Genomic DNA, 14,132 nt, shown 5'->3' on the forward strand with positions numbered 1-14,132 from the left:
AGTCTGCTCTGGCATTAGACATAGATGTCCAAAGTCATAGTTTACCAGGTGTCATATTCATCAGTTTCTATCACAGATTTGATATCTTTTCAATCATGATTTTAAAACATCATTTTAAATAGCAAAGCTTAAATTATCCTTGCATTATCTCTTCCTTCCTGGAAATGAGAAGACTAGCGTGACATAAAGAACAAGTCTCCATACTTAGCTGAGTTAGGGATGTTTTAATAATTTAAAAGTCTTCAAACTTTTGAAGTTCATTATGTAAAGCCCTGACTGTACTGATGGAGGAGAAAGGCATGCACAAGGCCAGTGGTGGGACTTTCATCTTCATCTCCCTGCCTCCCTTCCCTGTGTGTGTTTTGAAGGGGCTGCTTTAACCTGATGCCAACACTTATTGTAGTTGGATCACCTTTCCTGGCAGTCTCCTCCCCGTGGCCTCTCGGTTCTTTACGCAGAGGAGAATGCACAGCTGAAGAGCAGATCACACATGTGACATTCCTTTCCATGATTTACACAACCAGCTTCATTGCAACGGAGATGCAGACAGATGTCTGCAGGAGGAAAACGTCTGCTCAGGTGCAATACAGATTTGGATGCCAGAAGGCTTGGGCCAAGGAAAGAGATAGATAGGCTTCATCTTGAAATGTGTTGAGGAGTGCATATCTCAAATATTGTAATGTGCCCATCCCAAGGACATTCGGGTGGGGACGATAAATTTTTGACTGAAGTATTCTAGAGAAGTGCTGAATTAAAAAATGTTTGACATACTAAATGAATTACTCAGTTTTTAAAAAAAAGTCTTTTTTTTTTTCTTTCCCTGCTACAGCTTCAAGTAGACTCTAGGTTAAGGAGGGAAATGAAAGAGCACTGTTATACTTAACAATGTGGGAGTTTTTTGCAGGTGACCTTTTTTTCAGGTGACTTTTCAAGACACCCTGATCTAGTTTGAGTGTTAGCAAAACCTAAAACTGGGATTCAAAAGAATATAGTAAACAGATTTTGTAATCACATGGTGTAATCCCTGTATTGAACATGGCATCTGTCATGAAATGGGTATTTTCTGAGGTACTTCAACTTTATTGCCTTAAAGTTGAAGTACCTCAGAAAATGAAGTATGAATTCATACTCTGGCTATGAGGAGAAAAAAGTGTTTTGTTGGGTCTGTTTAGACATATACTTTTTGTCCAGAGCAGACAAAATTCTGGCATTTTGCCTATGTTAAAACATAAAACTTTTCCTATTAAATCTTTGATAACATATCACAAAAACACTTCTTGTTACAAGGAATTCAGAGTTGTGACTATACAAAATAAATTAAGTTCCCAAAACTGCAAAACTGAAAATTATAAAACCACAGAGAACAAATCAAAAATTCCATGAAAGATAAATTATCCCTAGGGACAGACACGCAGAGGGATAGGGATTACTCATATAGAATGTACATATGTATATTAAAAAATGCTTATATGTGAACATGAGGAAGAAAGTGAGATTTACAGTTGTTAGGTTGTTGGCTTTTTTTTTATGTTTAGCATTAATCTGCCTCACTCCTTTTGACCACAGGAAAGCTTCTGGATCAATCAGCTTTATTTTGCATTGCTGTTTTCGGCATTTTAAAGCCAACCACATTTCTCTCTCTGAGGACTTCCAGGGAAAAAAATGGAACTGGAAAGTCGTTGTCTTTCCTCTATTTCAAACATGGTTTTGCTCCTCCCTGGAGGAAACAGGTTCAAAATATAGAGGATGCTTGTATTCTCTGAATCCACTGAGTAGACATATCTGTGCTTGGAGCCGTGTAAAGATGTGGATATCCTTTGGGTTCAGTTGAAGTTCAGTTACACTTTTTCAGTCTGTTTCTTTGCTCTTCATTTTCTTGATGGGTGATTTTTTTTCCCTGTATATCCCATCATAATGGTAGAGAAAAATATTTATCCTATTTTGCAACTCACAGTTAGAAAGTATGAAGTGAATTTGCTCCCTGTAACACATCACATTGGCGATAGAGCCAAGCTCTGAATGCAGAAATCAGGAATCCCTGGGCTGCCTTTAATCTATGTTTCTTTGTTGTGCTTGGAAGGAGAGCACAGACCTGATCTCTGCTGCAGAATCATTGGGAATTTCAGGTAGCCATAACCTTTTTCACAGGAAGCCATAACTTCACCCTGAAATGAAACATGCCACACAATAAGAAATGTCACATGGATAATTGATTTTTTTACCATAATTCTAATCTATATTGGTTCATTGAATTAGAAATAGATGAAAATTGATATTAATATTTCATGTTTCTAATATACAAGATTATTATTCCTGTTATGAAAAGATGTTCCCTCTCTTTACTAGAAGGTATGAGTTTAACAGCTGAAAATCAAGAATTCCAGGAGTTTGTCCCTTAAAATAATTATTTTTACTGCAGTAACCCTATAACTACTCAATATTACATCATGGTCATTTCATTGCTAAAGCTGAGAACAATACTGCAATATGACTTTCTATTTCCCCTTCCCCCTCTCCCCCCTTTGAGGCATTTCAGGATGATTTGAGACATATATAGACATATATTTCTCCTCCCCAGGCATTTAATTTAGTTTTTGCAATAAAAGCCATAAGACTTGCAAAATATTACATGAAAAGATATTTTTGGAAAAAGAAGTTGACTTATGTCCCATATTATATACTCTCACAATATTCAGCAGAGAGAAACAAATCTTTGATCATATTTCCAGATGAAATATTTTTGTTACTCCTTTTTTTACAATATAAAGTATTAATTGAACAATGATGCTGTAAAAATGTGCATATGGAGACAGTTAGATCCACCCATGTTATTGTAAAGTGACTTGTTTGATGTTTCATATTGTTCAGCAGAAGAACATCATTAGAATATCCTGTCTGGCAAGAAAGGCTATCATGTTAAAAAGGAACTTTTGCCTCAGATTATTTTTTTTATTTTCTCTTTTTTTTTTCAGTCTGAATCTGAAATTCCCCAAATATACAGCTGAACTGGGCATCAGGCTGGATTCTGAAATATCTGCAGCTTCATAGGGACCAGACTGTCTGTGCCCAGAGGGAATTTCAGGCTCTACTGCCCCTTCTCCCTGCATCCTGTCCATGGCCAGGTCAGCCCCATGGCCCCAGCTCTTGCCCCAGTGATGCTGCAGCAGGGCTGGTCCCCAGCATCCCACAGCCCTGCTACTCTTCCTCAGAGCAAACCAATTTATATAGATGCTTTAATGCCTTTCTGACAGCAAGAAACTACTACTCTGTTGGCTTCTTAGCTGATTTGCCTCACACTGGAAAAAGCAATAAAATTTTATGCTGTAAAGTTTTAATTGTTCTGTTGGGGTTTTTTTTCCCAATTATTTGATGTAATTTAGAATAGATGTTTTACTTCATCTGCACCATACGTTTATTAACCTTTTTTACCTGCAATGAACTGTTTGCTTGGTGAGTGTGTTATGCCAATATTTAAGTCTTGTAAGTCTTGAAGATAAGTCTTGTGGAAGCATCCAGAGGAGACATTAGTGAACACAGCAATATGGCCTATCTGCAAATGAGCTCCCATTAGCTCTCTGGGATCTCCACCCTGCATATGGAAAATATACCATGACTTGCTATTCAAATGTGGAGTCTCCAATTGAAATTTTTAAAGACAATTACTATTTTAACACCATATTGTAATCATTTTTACAAAACAGGAAGAGGAGGGGGATAGACACATGGGAGGTTGAAGCCCACATTGCAGCTTTTCCAAAGATATTTATGGGCTTTGGTGGTTCTCTGCTATTATAATTACTGCACTTGGGAAGGCTATCTTGGCTACTACTTACATGAGTCAAATAATTCAGTTTAATAAATGATGAGGGTAGTTACTGAGATGGCTGAGCAACATACCAATGGTGTTTGACAGACATCTCAATATTTATCCAGTTCCCTTTAAGACCTCCTAATTTGAAGAAAGCAACAGAGACTTGGTATGCTGAGCCAGAATATATACAGTTTTGCCTTTCAGCAGCAAAGCAGAAATAACTACAGATGGTTAGTAACAACTCACAGAATTTTTATTGTTGATGATGAATAGAGATGCTTGAATGTCATCTTTATCACTGGGCTTGTGCAGCTCAGTGTCTGCACCATCTTGATGGCCACCGTGAGGTTTTTTACCTCTTCACTTGAGGCCAGGCTGTGTGACAAAACAAGCAAAATGCCTGTTTGTCTGGGGAAAAGGATGGTAACTGGCACTGCATAGTTCTCCTATTACGGGGTTTGTGACAGACCTATTTCCTCTTTAAATGGAGGGTGTTGACTGGGAAGCTATATTTCATGGTTGTTGGTTAGAGGGTTGGTTAGAGCTTTAAGCGAGCAAATGGAAAATATCTGAATCAGAAGGAAATGAAGGGCAATAAAAAAGAAATCCCACCACACCTTTCATTTGGATAGTTGCTCACAGTACAAATGTACATGAAGGAGACTCTCTTCCAAGTGAAAAATCCAGTCTACTTCTTTCATAAAACCGCTAGTCCTTAATAAGGCCTTACCCTGGCCTTCTTCAGTGCAGGAATAGATATGGGGGTATAAATAACAGCTAAAACAAACCATCTGGTGAAAAGGAGGCACACTGCCTGGAAAGACAGCAATAGCACTGTCTTTTGAAGGCAAACAAGATTGACAGTTTGCCAAAAACACCACATGTCCTTCACCTAAGCAGTAGCTTTTGTCCCATTCAGCCACACACAAAAGGCCAAAAGAGCTTGTGTTTTTTAAGCTGTAAGCAATTCTTTATAGCCTAGAAATACACTATTTAGACCTACAAATCACTTAGTTTCCTAAGTCATCATTATTACAATGACACTGCTACTACAGCAGGGTAACAAACTTAAAACTCCTGCTGTTTTTAAACCGGAAATTAGCATCCAGCTCCTCACCCATCAATTTAATAATTTGCATTTTTTTCCTTTAAGATTTTTAATATAACTTTGGAACTGAGGAGATCACTTTCTAATAAGTTGGTTGGTGACTGCACCACTTGAGAGACATTGGTGTTAACATGAATTATGCTCATTTATGCCTAAACATTTATGGCTAAATGTTTTACCTACCATTCTATAAACTTATCCCAGATCTTGGAATGCTTCCTAGCTGCTGCCTAGATAATGCAATGATGATGGACTTTTTCCCTTTATAAAGATAGATTTCCCAATAAAAGTGGTGTTTTCTCCTCTTTTATAGTGGTCTTTAAAAGCATGCTTTGATGCAAAATCTGGTAGACACTACACATCATTTCAGTAAATGGTTCTTGTTCTGAGACTTCTTTGAAGACTCTCAGTGGCCTCTTCTGATATTAAAGTATGCCACTAGGAATATTAAATTACTGTCCCACCTGTTTCCTATACTGTGTTATGTACTCTAAAATCTCTGCCAGAAACATAAAGAGTTATTGTACTATCAATAAAAGGCCTTGAAATTATATTGCATTGTAAACACAGATATTGTTCTGATATGTTTACAGATGCCTTTTTCTAGGGTATTATTAGATATTTTTTGTTTGGTAAATCAGAAAGGCAGTATAACTGCATCTATCTGTGTGTACAAGCAGTGAAAGTATACATGGGTAAAAGTTACAGCATTTCTCTATACCCCGTTCTTTGTTCTAGGTGAATGCAAAGCCTTCTCAGTATGGAAGGGCAGCTTCTTGCAGTCACCATGGGCCAAATTGTTTTCATCAACATCATTTCTGAGGCAAATGATTATTCCCTGGGTTAACCACCAAGTTCTGCCAAGCAGTATCCGGTGTTTCCCAATTTGCTAGTTAGACTTGTGAACATCCAGGAGTTCTAATCCACAAAGCAGTGAATACCATAACATTTAATCATGATACCAAAGGGTATTTTCAGTCAAATATTAATAAAGCACTTTATATTTTGCAAAGAAGAGAGACCTAGTACAAGCTTTACTTTTACAGAAATAAACCTATTTTCTGGAAAAACTAAAGAACTTTTTCTTTTTAGCTCTCTGGTGCTGCTCACTTCAGAAAGCTTGTAAGGTAAGGGCTCATCTTCTTCAGGGATTTTCCCAATATATTTTAGACAGGCCAAGTTTTGCTACTGATCACTTTATGCAATTATTCAGCTGAGAACAAGATTGCACCTCTCTAAATATGAACAGAATCTGTCCCAATGCTTTTCATTGCTATTAACAAGGCTAAATGGAGGCTAAAACCCCCAAATAACACATCCAAAATGCTGTCAGCTATTAATGTCTGAATGTCAAATGGAACCAGAATAAGTACTGCTGTTTCTATAGTAACACATTAACTGTAAAAAAATGTCTAGCCCTCTAAAAACTTAAGTACATCCATATGCAACAGTGTACACGTACTTATGTGATTTAAAGGATTCTTGGTCTTTTCCCTGGTAAAATTACATGCCTCTGATTGGAGGTCTTTTAGTATCTCTTGCCTTCACCCCATTATACCACTAAGAAGAGTACAACTAAGTAGTAATTTAGGTCATGTAAGGTAAAAGGGAGACAGAAGTGATGTATATTCAGCTTTCCTGCAAATATTTTGACTAGAGAAAAGAGAGCATGGGAAAATCTGTGTGGTAAGCATGTAAGACATTGTAGCAGATAAAACTTGCCAGGATCAAGAGCTTTGAGAATGAACAGTTATCACCAGAGAAAGCTGGAGAGAGGATAACTCTTGACCAGAAACCAAGAGTGGGAGATAGAGCAAGAAGATAAAAAGCACACAGTACTCTCTGATCTAACATGCTGACTGGTTCCTCCAAGTCGTTTTTCAGACAATCCAGCAAAGGAGCCTTTTTCTTTTTACCTGGGACTTTTTTCAAAGGCAGAATGGCAGTGGCTCATATACAGCCACGCATGTTTGTTATGAGGGTATCTAATATTTGAGTAACTGAATGAGAAGGTTACCAAGAGAATAAAACATTTTTTCCTACAAAGTAAATACATGCTGTAAAAGCTCTATTGCACAGCAAGCTCCAGTCTTGGTCCAAAACCACTGTTTTCCATACTTAGTCTTCTCTGGGTCAGGAGTAAATTCTCTGAACTTTTCTGTAGCTGAAAATGAATGGCAGTAGATGCTACTTTCATTTTCTCATAAATTTCAAAATACCTGATGCTTTGTGGTTCTCATAACCCAACTCAAGTCCTTCCCACTCAGTTCAGGATGGCCTGTCTGTGAGCCTGGATTAACCTAATGGTAAATACACAAGTGGTTGGGACGCTCAGTCAGGACAAATAGGCAGCAGGCTTGTGGCAACCTGGAGGCTTGTGGCACATGGAAATGAAGACTTGGCAAACAGTTTCACAGCAGGCACTCCAATGTTGTGGAGATGGATAAAAAGCATCCACATTCAATAGGATGTGATTATATGCCACCTGCTCACATTATCATCATATGCTCTATTTGATGTTCTCTGCAGCATGTTTATTTCTCATCTCTGTCCCATCTGTTATTCTCCCCTTTGCTACAAAAGTTCTGCTCAGTAGGTTTCTTCTTTCTGTCACACTATTTCTACATCTGCTGCATCTTCCTCTTCATTCTTCTTCCATTCACTCCTCATCTGCTCCCTTCTGCACTTCTCAGCCTTGTACTCCACCCACTGTGGAGGGGACAAGCCCAAAGCAAGGTGAACACAACTCAGCTGGTACCAAACCTGGGTCCAAAGCACTGTTGGCTATTCCTCAGGACCTGTGCTTCTGTAAACAGCTCCCTTCCAAACAGCACTTCCTAAGAGCATCATTTTCCAAAGTTGCCCATAAATATAGATTTCAAAGTCTATATCTTATATTACTATGAACTGGATGTATTGAACTTGGGAAAAAATGTTTATTAACTAGTTCTTCATTTGCAGGAGAGCTTTTAAAGGTACACAAACACAGTATCATGCAAAACGTCATGTATATCTTCCAAGGAGTATTTTGGCAGGGGTTTGCCTCCTTCTTGTACTGGACAAAGACTTTGTGCACCTTGGCCTTTTGCCTGTCTGTGCGTGATGATGCTGTGGTGATTGGATTCCCATTTACAGGTAAACTGCACAAGTTCACAGAATTACAAGTCTCGAGCTGACTTACTGGCTGTAAAGTTTTTTCATTACTTGGGGAGCTGCAAAATGTTCTTCATTATTCCCTTCTCAGTTCTCTTGCCCAAAAGAGAGCCCACACCTACAGGTGATAATCTTCTCCCCTCTCCTGCCATGCAGCAATGGCGCTGCTGGGAGGGACAGAAATAAAGGGATTAGTCAAAAGGTAATAACACATTTAAATCTATCAGAATTCCAGATGGCATGTAGCAATTAGTAGTGACACAGTGCCTGGGTCATGGATCATGATTACCTGACAAGGGTTTGGAGCTGGTGGTGAATGATCAAAGTTTCTGTTGCCTCTCTCATCCCACCCAAATGTCCCCTCTTGTAGGACCACAAAGCAGTGAGTCTAGCACAGTCCCCAGACCTGTAAAGACAAAATAAAAATGCAATGTCTGAACCCGTTTAATCCAGGTTGTTCTTGTGCAACCCAGCACGTGGAGGGAGGGAGGGAAGACACAACCCAGGCTGCTCCCAGCCTTTCCTACCAGCGCCCTCACCCTGGTGCTGCAGTACCTGCTGCTTGCCCAAGAAATCACTGCTACAGCACTGCTCTTGCTACTTTGAAATAAATCAGCTTGAAATGACAATATTTGAGATTAGAAAATGTAGTCCAAGATTAGAACAGTTTTGTTCTCCTGTACATTCTCACCAGACCTGTATGTAAGAGGAAAAGAATTTACAGTCATGATATACCCTTGAGCTTTGACTTTGGAAGCAAACCACTCTGCCCTGAGTCACCTGGCCTGGCCTGATTTGATGCTTTCCTTCAGGCTCCTTGGCCCAAAAATGAGAGACTTCATAATGGAAGAGGGTATCTGTAGAGGCTTGGTGTGTTTTAAATAGATGCTTTAGAGGAAAAAAAACAAAAATCCAGCCTGGAGATGATGTGGTTTTATTTAATGTTTTCAGAATAGTTTTAAAACTCTTCGGTTTTTTCTTATTTTTATTTTTATTCTTCTTATACTTTTTTCTTCTTTTTATTTTTTCTTTCTAGTTGTGCAAGTGTCTTATGATTTTTGGCAGGTGTTTTGGGCTTGTTCTTTAGCACAGACTCTGGACAATGAGCGTGTGAGTTCAGAAGCATTGCTTGTCTTAGCTGGGATCTCTGGCTTGCACCTCATTCCAGCACTGGCTTTGGTGCCATACAGAACTTGCTGGCTAACTTGAAATGATGACACAGAAAACACTGTGTGCTTAGAGGAGAGTCATTCCAAGTGTCCAGGCAGGAAAATTAGGCTGAAAACCTGATAGAATCAGATCTAACCTGCGGCTAGATGCTCAGTGCCAGATCCTCTGGTAGATTAAATCATCATTAGGTCATTCATGTTAATGGAAGAATGTGCTGATTGACCTCCACTGAAGATTTTAGCTGGCCTGTGTATGTGCCTGTTGAAATTAAGATGACTTTCCAAAGAGTGATGTGGTTTTGAGTCACTTGTTTGGTACATTTTTTCTTTTATTCCATTTTATTGTCTGTCTTTCACCTACCAGAACACAGCTGCCCTCATCACTGGCCCACTCAGGGACTACAACTTTCCCCTTTCCTAGTCTTGTATAACCAATTATCAAACAGTCACTGATACCAGGAAAGTACACATATTATTTCGAATCAAAAAGTAACTCTTTCTGATGCAGCTCTTAGCACTGTTGTGCAAACAATGTGAAGTTTAGGTCCCTTTGCCCCCACCATTGTCTGAGCAGTTTAAGATTTTAAATCATACAAGGTTTCAGCTACAGAAAACAACCAAACACATTAGTGCTATTCAGGATATTTGCTTTGGCTTCTCTTTGCAAAACAAGTCTGGAGACAAAAGAGCTCCAGTAGGTAGTTCTTACAAACCATTCAGAAAATAATGAATGCTCTCTGTGCATTGGAGGCCCCCAGCTTTCTGCTTTGTCATGGAGAGAGGTAAAGGAAGGCTCTGAATGGGAAAGCAACCTTGACAAGAGCCACATCTTCTTCACAATGCCTGATTAACAACTGAAAGTTACTGCCATAGGATACTACTGAGTCTTCCAGAAATAGTATGGTTTCAGTATTACAGCCAGACACAATGAAAATACCCTTTAGTTCTCTGTACTTCAGTGGAGCACTGAGCAGGCTTTTCTGCCTGCTGCATTTGAAATTTATTTCTGTCTAAAATACTTGGTAGGGGCCTTCTCAAGAAATCAGTTTCATGGTCTGATTCAAACTGCCATAGAAATCTTTATATTTCTATATTTTGACACACTTATATAATGTACCTTTGCCAACTAAGTAGCAGAACAGTATTCAGTCTTTATGTAAGACTTTTTATTCATATATCCAAATACTTTCCACATAAAATTTATGGATATAGAAACTAAAACTGAAAGGAACAACTCAATTTCTTGGTGTTACAGGTCACAAATAAAATACACATTTCTTCAATGAATCTAATTACCTTTTTAATATGTCAGGCTTAAAGATTGCATAATTCATGTGTACTCTTAATTAACTTTGTTTTGAAAAATCAAACTCAATTTAAGACAGAAGGAGTCTAATTTCTTACATACTGTTAACGGTGATTAATACATTATTACATAACTGGAATGTCTTTTGGAAACATGAATAGTTCCAATGCAAAAGTCTGGTGGTGTAATAAGAGGTCTCTTTGGGAAAATTGTATGGTAGACTAATAGCATTATTTAAGAGAGGTCATAGGGATATTAGAGAGTAAAACCAGGGGTTAGAAGGCTTCTGGGAGTCCACAGACTATTAGTAATGAAGCCACAAGCTGTAACTAAGAACAATAAGTCAGTCAGGGATGGTTTTTGCTGTACTACAAAGGCATAAGGACCTGCAAATCAAACAGGACTGAAAGGTACTGCTCTAAGCAGATAGCATGTCCCTGCTTCACAATAGGCAGAGAACATGGGAAAGCCCTGACTTCAAAATCCAAATCCTGGTTGCCAAAGGCTCTATGAGTTCAAAAACATAAGTGAAAAAATTTGTTTTAGAAGATCCCTTGACAGGTATAGAGTAGAAAGGAAGAGGCAGCCAGCTGCATACCAATGGAGGCAGAGAATATGTGCTGGCACATAGCACTGCATGGTTGTCTCATCCTTGTGCTCCTTTCTCTAGGCATCCCCAAGATGCCAATGCCAGGGAGACAGTACTGGAAGAGAAAGATTTCTGATCTGCCCTGATAAAGCTGTTCTCACCTGCCTTCACAGATGGGTACCACCAGGGTGGAATCTTATTGCACAAGGAAGTTGCATCACCAGTTACAGGCTCTGTCTTCTATGCTGGATTCTGCTTTGCTTTTCTGTAACATCGTGTCCTACCCTGTTTATTCAAAGATTGGAGAAATAGTTAGTGTTTTCTGTTTGTGGATCAGTAGCATCTTTTTTGACTGTAAATTTCAGAGTACTGAAAAGTGGAATAGAAGCAACATTTCAGGTGAAGAGACTTCAAATAATTCTGCATGCCATGATCACCAAACTGGGAAAACTGACTGCAGTTCCTCAGAGAAATTTACTTGACATTACAGCCCATGAATGGCCTTTGAGAAAAAAATCTCATAGCAATGACAACCTTGCTCATTTGAGGTAACCCCTTTTTGTCACTGAAGCTGTTCCTCCACATTGGGCAATAAGTCAGAAAGCCACTTTCTCTGGACTGTTTGCTGAGCTTTAGTCTAGACTTAGAATCAAAAGTCTCTGGTTTCTGCACAGCTCTCATAAAAGTCATTTCCTAGAACAATAAATAACTAGACCAGGGTCTCAGATACTTTAAAAGCTACATTTATAGTAACAGTTCAACAAATACTGCACATTTTTAATGTAAGTAACCCTATAAAGTTTTAAATGGTGCATGGGTCAACCTCACATTCCTTTTTACATTTGTTTCTTTGGAAACATAAAAGTGATGGAGTTCTAGCAGCACTTACGTTTGTGGGAACAAATTTTTGAGGTCATCTATACCAACATATTACTATTCATGAACACTAGACTTCATATGTAACTACTCAGATCAGAAGGACCTTTGGTTCACATCCCTACTCCAACTCCACATTTGTTTGTTCAAATCCCAACCGCATCCAGAATTGCGAAAGTCTTGTGTTACCCCAAGGTATACATAACCATCCATTAAGAACTTCAAAGACTTAGGAAATTTCAAAAAAATACCTTTTAGGTTCTGGTCATGAAAGGACTCAGATGTATTAAGATTGGCTAAGACAGACACAAGTCTAAAATACGGATTCTAAAAATCCTCAGTTGTTGTGTATGCGTTGAAGTCTCTGTGCTCAGATTTCTGATTTAAAGCATCACAGGTGCCCACCTGCTGAATTAATCACTTGTCTCTGAAAAAACAGAGTGACTCTGCTCTGTTTTTCTGAAGTCTGAAGTGTGGCTTCACACACCAGTCTTCAAGAGACCAGAGTTAATACAGAGTCCAAAATAGAAAAGAACAGCCCATCAAATGAAGGACTTAAGCTTGCTGCTAACTGCCTTTTAATTGATGTTTCTTTGTTTTCTTCACCTGAAGCTCCCAAGTCTGTGCCATATGAGAAGAGTCCCATCACCTAGCTTAAGTGACAGGTTTTGCTTTAGGATACTCTTGTATCACATGCCATAGCCCCCATGCTCTTTCTGGGCTTGAATCTCTGTGCTCTGCATCTTGGGAAGCCAAGTGTCTATGTGCATCTGACAATTCTGCAAAGTGTCTTTCTGAATCTTTAAGTGCGTCATTATCTTGGAAAATAAGATTTACAATCTTGCTTGTATTTGATACCCACAAGTAGATCTAAGGAATCATCTTCATACCTCACAGGGTTATTTCATTTTGTCACTGTTTTTAAAAAGAACTAAATTAAATTTCTGATGAGGATATGAGCTGATAAATACTGGACTGAACAGATATTTAATGTGCTGCAGCAAAAAAAAAAATTATATTATGTTGATCAGATACATTTGTTATAAACTATTCCTCAATTGTTTCTTGTTGATAAATGCACAAGTGCATGGTCTCGCTGTAATTCCCATCTTGCCTACTGAATGCTTTAGCACAATATTAAAAGAAGCAGAGGAGGATAAGATTACAAGCCAGTGATGAAATATCTCAAGTAAAGACTCTCATTGGCATTAATTAAGCTGTGTTTTTTCCTTCCAGACTTAAATCTTGATTTTTTTAGTGACTTGACTTAAATACTTAAATAAATTTCTGTAAAATTTAAGAAATAATTTATTTCTTAAATTTTACAGAAATAAAATTTTCTGATTGAAAGGGCATCAAAATGGTAAGGTATAATGGCTATGATATCTGCAGGATCCTATGAAGACATTTCAAGAGCAAAGTGAATTTGGCACAGACATGAGCAGCAATGGGAGTAAGGATCAAAGTGCAGTTTTGCAAGGTTTTCTAAATGTGCTGAAGACATTCTTGGCTGCCTGCAAACATCAGATAAGAGCCTACATAAGGACGATGAAAAGAAGAATAATTGCCACATTTATGGGATTTGCACACCAGATTAATAACTTGTGGCTAGGAGTTGATCTGTAAGCAAGCAATATTTAGTAGGTGTGAGGAAAAAATTCCAATCATGTCTTGAACTGGAACATAGTTCAAATCCATGAAAAGAAATCAATGACTCAGTACCATCAGCTTAGAAGTTAAATACAATGAAGAACTGAAGTTCAAAGAAATATTCAGGCCATATTGAAGAGATCAGGCAGAGCCAGAAATAGGAAATAAAGCCCTGAAGGAACTTCATTGTAAACAGGTGAGCCACAGCTATCATCTGACATTCTGAAGATAGGACTGTAAAGAAGCAGTAAGAATAAATGTATGTTTTCCTGAATTTGAAATTGCACTTGGCTCCATAAACAAATAACATCAGACTCTAATAGATGCTAAAAGTAGATACAGTTGGATTTACCATATGCAACTTTTCAGAATATATATAGCAAAATGACTGCTGACAGGAAGAAAAGTCATCATAAAGGCCAAGAAAATTATCAGAGGTGTCACAATAATAGAAAGACTGTACAGTTCTT

Source organism: Zonotrichia albicollis, chromosome 1 (assembly GCF_047830755.1).
Source record: "Zonotrichia albicollis isolate bZonAlb1 chromosome 1, bZonAlb1.hap1, whole genome shotgun sequence".
Lineage (NCBI taxonomy): Eukaryota > Metazoa > Chordata > Aves > Passeriformes > Passerellidae > Zonotrichia > Zonotrichia albicollis.